Source organism: Corvus kubaryi, unplaced genomic scaffold (assembly GCF_017639235.1).
Source record: "Corvus kubaryi isolate FWS band 111438036 unplaced genomic scaffold, C.kubaryi_AGA036_p1.0 69, whole genome shotgun sequence".
Classification (NCBI taxonomy): Eukaryota; Metazoa; Chordata; class Aves; order Passeriformes; family Corvidae; genus Corvus; species Corvus kubaryi.
Window position 1 is genome coordinate 10,226,258 of NW_024582057.1, and position 7,934 is coordinate 10,234,191.

Sequence of the window (7,934 nt, forward strand, 5' to 3'; positions counted from 1 at the left end):
AAGCTCAGAAAGAGAAGCAAAAATGCCCCATGCCACAAACAACCCCACAGCTGGATACTGGGAAAATAGGACAGCTTTCCCTCTGAGCAGGACAGGGAGCGATGCACATGGCTGCATTCACCCTTTCTTCGGGGACATGTTCAGCGCAAAGGAAAAAGCGCTAGAAAGAGAAGGGCAGTGCACGGCACCAGAGGCAGAGAAGAGCCCCATCAGAAGCATTGGTGTCAAGCTTGGCTATCAGACTCCAGCAGGTGTGCCTCCACTGGGATGCAATTCCATTTGTAGGTAGTACAACTGAGGGAAAATTTGATAAAAATAGGTAAAATTGGTAATCGGTTGATAGTCAATCATTTTGTCCATTGGTCCCCCTGCAAAGACCGTGCAGCAAGAACCTCCTTCAGCTGCCTGCACCTGGGTCTCTCACTGCCACCAGAGCCACCCACAGCTACTTGTGGCAGCAATGCAGAGATAGAAAATAAGGTTCAAGACCTACAGGAGACATCCACATGCCTGGAGAGGCAGCTGGAAGCCTGTTGGGATGTACCAAGGTTCCTCAAATGGTGCTAGACATCTACACATGGGCTACTTGAATCAAGGCTCCTGCCTACAACAATAACAGAGCGTTAAGGAGGACAGGAGGAGACAGCAGTTTATCAAGGAATTGCAATGATGAATCTCAAAGGGGGGTGTCCTATAGTTCTTGTTCTGCCTGCCTAAAGAGGACATTTGTATCAGCGGTGGGAATGAAAGGCCACCAGCTGAAGCACAGTCCTGTGGGACATCTAAGGCCCAGCAGCAATGGCTGGGTTGGGGCAGGAGATGGAGACATATTCCCACCTCACCAGCATTCACTGGGAGCTGCTGGAGACAGAGAATATTCTGAGTTGGTAGGGATGCACAAGAACCATTGAGACAGACAAGCAAAAGCCTTGAAGGCAGGGACAGGGAGGGGGTGAACCTCGGTGCTTGGCTTGTGCTTTTTCCGCGTACATTCATCTGGAAGCCTTTTGCTGCTGTTCTCTTTTCAGCTGTCACTTCAGCACAAGGATGTGAAATTTCAGAGGAAAGGAGAAGCACTCTCAGCCTACCTTGTTGGTTTGAACCACAAGTTGTGGTTTTGTTTAAAACAGAAAAAAGAGATACGCCTGGCAAGGAAGGACAACCTCAACCCTCAATGGTGGTGGTGGCTTCAGAGGTCCTTTGGCCCAAGCAGATGCCCCAAGCACCTCAGGGAGGACAAGAAGCCAGTTTCCAGGCAGAGGAAGCAGGACAAGGGCACTGCTGAGCTGCTGAGGCCTGTTGTGCTGGGTGAGATTTCCACCAGTGCTCAGGCCCAAGCCTCATGTTTCTCCTGGGCTGTAGCACAGCCAAGTTCAGCCCTGCTTTGGCCCCTGGGCAGCAGAAGGATCCAGAACACATATGTACTTCCACCATGTGCCATGCCAATCTAGAGCTCAGCCACCCTCCTGCCACCCACTTAGCTCCAGTGACCACTGAAGTGACCACCTTGCCTACGCCCGAGTTTCCACTTCAATTCCACAAGGGACAGAAACAGCAGCGACTCTCCTGTCCAATGCCCCATGTCCTGGACATGGGCAGGCCTTGTCTCCCCACCGCAGCTGACGCTCCCCATGGGTGTGAAGACAAGGGCAATCTGCTTGATGTTCAGAAGAAATTGAATCTGCAGAGAGAGTTTGTCTCCAACTACATTTTTTGAACTTTTAAAGGTCTTTGAGCCGAAACACGGCATTATCCAAACAGAACATGTTGCTATCATAAACAACACAGAATGAAAATACATAAACTAATTAAAAGAGAAATAACTTACAGCCAGTGAAACCCAAAACAACAGGATGGAGCAAGGTCTTTGTGGACACACTGAGGCAGACAAACAGCAGCATATGAGACTCACAGGGAGATGAAATGGAGGGAAACCACAGGAAAATGGCATAACCGGGAGGAGAAAGTGTTGTCCAACGCACCCAGCAGCAGGCCTGGAAGCAGGGATTTTGTGTCTGATCCCACTGCCTCACTGTGAGAGGCAAGAACATGGGAAGTGGTAGTACAGTATGGTTTGTGGCCAAAAGTTAGATGAGACCCAACAGAGGTAGCACAATGGAAGTGGAGATGAAGGGGAAAATGACCTTTTTTTCTGTTTGGATAAGTGTGCCCAGCTGAGCCCAGGTTGCTCCTCACACTATTGTACACGCCACTGGTGAGAGCCCAGCCAGAGCTACTCTGTTCTCCACAGATAAAACAAAGGGCAGGCAAAGCCCTAGACTGGGAACAAGGAGCCTGTATGATTGGAACTCTCTGGAAATAAAACAACCACCACTCAACGCATTTGCATTCATATTTGTGAGGCAGCACCACAGGATTGTCACTGCTCCTTGTCTCAGGGAAGGAAAAGTGACCTTTTAGACCCTGAGTGCTGACAAGCGCAGGCAAGTGAGTTTTTAGCTGGGACTACAGTATCTGTAAACTAGAGAAATCTATTTTGCTTTCTTTGATAAGGCAGCTGCAGTCTGATGCCGAATCTGCCCTCTTTCACCTGTCCCTGCTGCCTCAGGGACACAATGTAATAACTTATTTTAATAGGTCTCAAGTGAGCAGTGAAATCCATAACCACAGAGTTTGATGGCTTCCTGCTGCAAAAACACTTTGTGTGGAAGTGTGGCTGCAAAGCCCCGTTTGCTTCGCTGGAGTGCCCCAGCCGGCTCAACCAGCACCAGGTTCCTTTGGCTCTCCATTTGTTGCATGACAGAAATCAGTTCCAGAGTACCTGGGAACCAGCTTTAAATACACAGTATTTAGTGACTCTACTGGCTACATTTTAGGTCGAGTCTTTCCATCTCTTCTTCCCTCTTCCAGCTGTATTTTGCTCTTTGGCCTTGCTGCAGTTGTCAAGCACTTGAAATAGTGTCTCTGCAAACTGGGTGAACTCCATCTTTATTTGCCACCTGATGTTTTTCAGTCCACAGCTGATACAGAACCCATGAGAAGGAAACCATGACTTACCTGGGAGGGGTTTTAAGACAGCACATTGCAGAAAGGACCTCAGTTGAGATGAAGAGATGCTTGCCAGGGGGATACAGGACCGTGAGGCTGCCCCACGAGGGAGAGGGACCCTGGCCTCCCCACAGCCCCCCAGCAGAGCCAGCAGTTGGATACTGGTCCATCAACAGCCCCAGCCCAAGAGCAGCAATGGGGCAGGTCCAAGGACCACCCAGAGGTCTGGGCAGGAGCAGCAGGAGAGGAAGATACCAAAATATGGGCCTGAGACCCACCTGGGAAGACCCGGCCAGCACTTAGCTGGGATGAGGCACACAACCAGCACCGACCAGCCAGCACCAAAGCCTCTGGCTGAGCTGAACTGGGGCTGCTTGGGCCCAGGAGAGGCTGGGCAGGCTCATTAAGGCCCATTAGTGCTCCCAAGGCCCAGCTGTTCATTTCTGCATCAGCTTTGGCTTGTTTTCCCCTCATCCTTTGCCGAGGAGCAGCCACCCCGCTGGTGCTCTGCTCTATGCAGCTCAGCTCCCACTCGGGGATAGCGCAGGCAGCTGCCGTGGCTCCCCCGCCATCCCTCCCTCTCCAGCCTTTAAACTCTCATGTTTCCTTGTATCAAAGGCATGGCCAGCTGTAAAAATAATATCCTGGCATGGATGGAACATACGGCACAATACTCAAACACCTAAGCAGAGCACAGCGAGGCTGCGTGCGGCTCGAGAGAGAGAGAGCGTTTGAAGCAAAATTAATTTTGTTTAATTTTATTAAAGAACCAAGGGTGCTTCCCAGATTTTAAGTGGCAACAGGAGGAGCCTGGCATGTCCCTCCACCAGAGACAGACAGGAAGAGCTCATGGACCAAAGGGAAGAGAGCATATGGAATGTGTTACCCATGTCTGTCATTGAAGTAAGGAGCTTTAAAGAGTTCAGAAGGAAACTAGATACATTTCCAAACATAAAAAGGCTGAAAAATACGGGGTGAGTGACAATGCCCAGTGGGGAGGGAAGAGGACTCCCATTGCCTTCCCTCTGACTGAGAAAGCCTGAAGCACTAAAGTCTTTTGAATATGGAAGTTGTCAAAAACTGGTTAAAGATGTGCACTGAAGAGCTGAAAGATGAAACTTGAAGGCATTAATCAAGAAGGGGTTTTGGGGAAATAAAAAAAATAAGTGCCAAAAAAAATGATTAAACTTTCTAGGTGCCCATGCTCTGGCTATACACACCATTGGAAATGTCAGGCTGGCTCCACCTACTGTGTCCCAACCCAGGCTCTACTTTCTAGCAAGAAGACTACGGCTAGGTGCTTTTAAAATAGATCAAAAAGCAAAAACAATTGAAGTTTGTAAATGAAGCTTCTGCAGCACAGACCATCAGCAAGCAGTCCTGGCCCCTTGTGGCTCCTGATCACAGCACCCACTCCTCTGCCAGCAGGAGCAGCAGGAAGCTCACCCCCACCCATGTGCAAACAAAAACTTGCTCTGAAGCTCTCTAGTGCTGTGCATGTCACCTGCCACTGGCCAGGAGGTGGCATCCCCCTTCCCGCGGGGGTCCCAGGTGCTCTGGAAAGAGCAGGGAGGTGAGGGCAGATCACCAGCTAAATGCAGGTTGAGATGTACCCTGCCAGCCACAGGATGGTCCCTGGTCCCTGCTGAAGTGAACTAAACATCTCCTGCTTCTGTTGTCTTTGCTGATGGGGCTGTTGGTGCAAATGAAAACACAGCTCACACAGGCGCCTGACAAAGCTCCAGAAACTGAACATCAGCATTCTCTGTCTTCAAGCTCCCGTGCCAGGTGTTGGGCAGCAGTCCCTGCATCCTGAGCCCGAAGGCAGAGCACTGATCAGGAGATGAGTGCCCTGCTCCTGCCAGGTCTGCACTGGGCAGTGAAGCACAGCACCTTCCCACCAGTTGTCCCATGCAGGCAGCGGCACTAGGAACCTGCTGGCAATAGATGGCAATAAAATCATTACAATATTCCCTTCCACAGTCAAGAACAAAACTCAGGAAAGTGCTGTTGTTAGTCTCCAGCAACTTGGCTAGACATCTCTGGCTTGGACAAAGGGCAGCTGCTCTTCCCAGTGGTGCTGGAGGCATGACAGCCTTTGGGAATCAAGCTTTAGTTGTAGAGTATCCAAGTACATTTGCTTTCCTGCCTAACTCTGAATTAACATCCCATTCTTTGCCTCCTCAAACTAAGAACATGCTAGAAATGCGATATCCTTCCTCAGAAAGGAAGGAAAATGTGGTTTCAGTGTGCAGTGAGAACTCCCAGCTCCCGTTTAGCTGCCATTGCAATGACAGGTACTTACAGGCTTACACTCGGATAGCTACCCCCTTGCACTGGTTATTTTATTTTGAGTTAGCAAGTTGTACTATCATTTGGGAGTTTGCATATCACAGATTAAAGCATTTCAAATGGCCCTCCAAATCCTTCATAACAATGTTTAAGCCATGAACCGTAACATTACAGTCTCTAACACCTTCATCATGTGCATGGTTTTGACACATGGGAAAGAGACTTGGAAAGGATAACCAGGGTAAAAGTGAGATGAAAAAAATCCCAGGCAAACACATAAATGAGAAATGGAAAACAAATCAAAGGGAGACAACACCCAGAAGAGTGTCTTAGCTAGCTCTGTGTAGCCATAACAATTACCAACACTGTAAGGTTTTGAATGTATTGTTCTAGTCTATCCCCTGGCCACATAACTCAGCCCTGTGCAGATTGCTGGAAGGGCCCATCTCCTCTCTTATGTGTCTGATCTGGTCAACTGCACTGTGGTGACAGGCAGAATTCAGCTGGTTTTGTACCAAATTGGTGCAGTTGCTCTTTGAAGTTCTGTGCTATGAAACTGATCTGAGCTGTGGTAAGAAATCAAGTGACGTGTGGAAATTGTCTCACCACAATGCCTGTTCCTATTTTTTTGGTGCTGCTGTTGCTTTCCCCTGCCCTCCTCTCCTCATGTTACTGCTCTTCTCATCTGTGATCTTTATTTTGTATGCTGACAGAGGCCAGGATTTACATGCCTGGTTTGAAATACCCAGGAGTCCTTATCAAGATGTACCAATCTGGTCTTAAAGGAGCAATTAAAATAAGTCCCATGATGTTTTGATCCAGAAGTCTTGCCACTGCTAAGCTGTCTGCTCTTTTGCTGGGGCAGGTGCATATCCTGTAAAAAACATTTTAAAGAAAGGAAAGGAGCATTCTGATAGCCACACAATTACTTTTATACATCATATTTACTCAGCCTAGACATGCCATCAGTTTCAAATCTTAGTTTTGGTCAAAACAAGAAAAAAAATCTGAAGCTGTTGAAATGGCATCAAGCTACAAATTATGTAAAATAAGATTATTTTAATGTAATATTTTATTATATATATTTTATTATGTATTGCATAAGAAGTTCCTAAGCAGTATTTTAATACCAAAGCTAAGTGGCAAGTAAGTTTTTAAAGCAACAATACCCATCTTTCTGTAGTCACACCAATGAGCATTGGTAGGAGTTAATTCTTATCTTTGTATCTGTCTTCAACATCCTCTGCCTCAGGAAAAAAGCATACTTTAAAAGTCAATAAGAAACGGACATTTTAGATCAAAGTTCTAAGATGAATGCACAAGTGGTTAAGATACAGCTTTCCTTTGACCAAGTTCAGCACTTTTTTTCAGCCTGTGCTCTTGTACCTTGTGTTGTTGATTAATTCATACAACAGTGACCCTTTACACCATTCAGGGAACACATATCAATATTAAATATAAAAGTTTTATTATGTTCTGTCTCTTGGGCAAAATGTTCCCGAGCATGAGATATTCCAGATAAATGTCTGATCTGTGGACCTTCAGGCTAAGCAGAGAGAGATAAGTAAGAGACATTATCCTCAAAGATAACCAGACTGCCTCAGGAATTACTCTCAAAAAAAAAAAAAAAAAAAGGGCTCCACAGTGCTCAGAAAGCATTCCTCGTTGTATGAGTGCAAGTATCTAGAACCATTTTAATCCTCAACAGTTCTTAAGACACAGCTTTCACATCTAGCTGCAATTCTCTAGGTCTTCAATATTCATTGTGACACTTGAGCTATTTTAGCTCTGGTTTGGGTTGGAAGGGACCTTTAAAGGTCATCTAATCCAACCTCGCTGCAATGAGCAGGAACACCTTCCACTAGATCAGATTGCTCAGAGCTCCATCCAACCTGACTTTGAACGTCTCCTGGGATGGGGTACCTACCTCCTCTCCAGGCATCCCATGCCAGTGTTTTACCACCCACATAGTAAAGAATTTTTTCCTAAGATCTAATCTAAATCATCCTTCTTTTAGTTTAAAAACACCTTCCTGGTAGGCAGCCTTAAGTATCAGAGGCCACAATAACATCTCCCCAGAGCCTTCTTTTGTCCAGGCTGAACAATCCCAGCTTTCCCAGCCTTTCCTCACAGGAGAGGCGCTCCACCCCTCTGATCAATCTTCCATGGCCCTTCTCTGGACCCACTCCAGCAGGTCCACATCCTTCTTATGTTGGGGAGCCGTCCCAGAACTGGACACAGTACTCCAGCTGGGATCTCACCACAGAGGAGTAGAGGGGGAGAACACCTCCCTCAACCTCCTGGCCACACAGTTACCATGCTTTTTTTTTTTGAGAGACAACAAGTAGTACACTCATCATGTGAGAAAACATATAAACATGAAAAAACACAGCAGAAACGAGCATTACGAAGTCACAAGTCAAAACTTACTTAGATGGCATGAAGATGCTGAAACCAAATTAAGCTGAAGCATCTGAGATTACCTCAGTTGTTAAAGCATGGTGCAAATAACACCAAGGTCATGGATTTAATTACTTAAGAGTTGGACTTGATGATCCTTGTGGGGCCCCTCCAACTCAGAAAATTCTGTGATTTCTATGATCTTACGTTGGTACATCAGAAGTTCCCGTGTA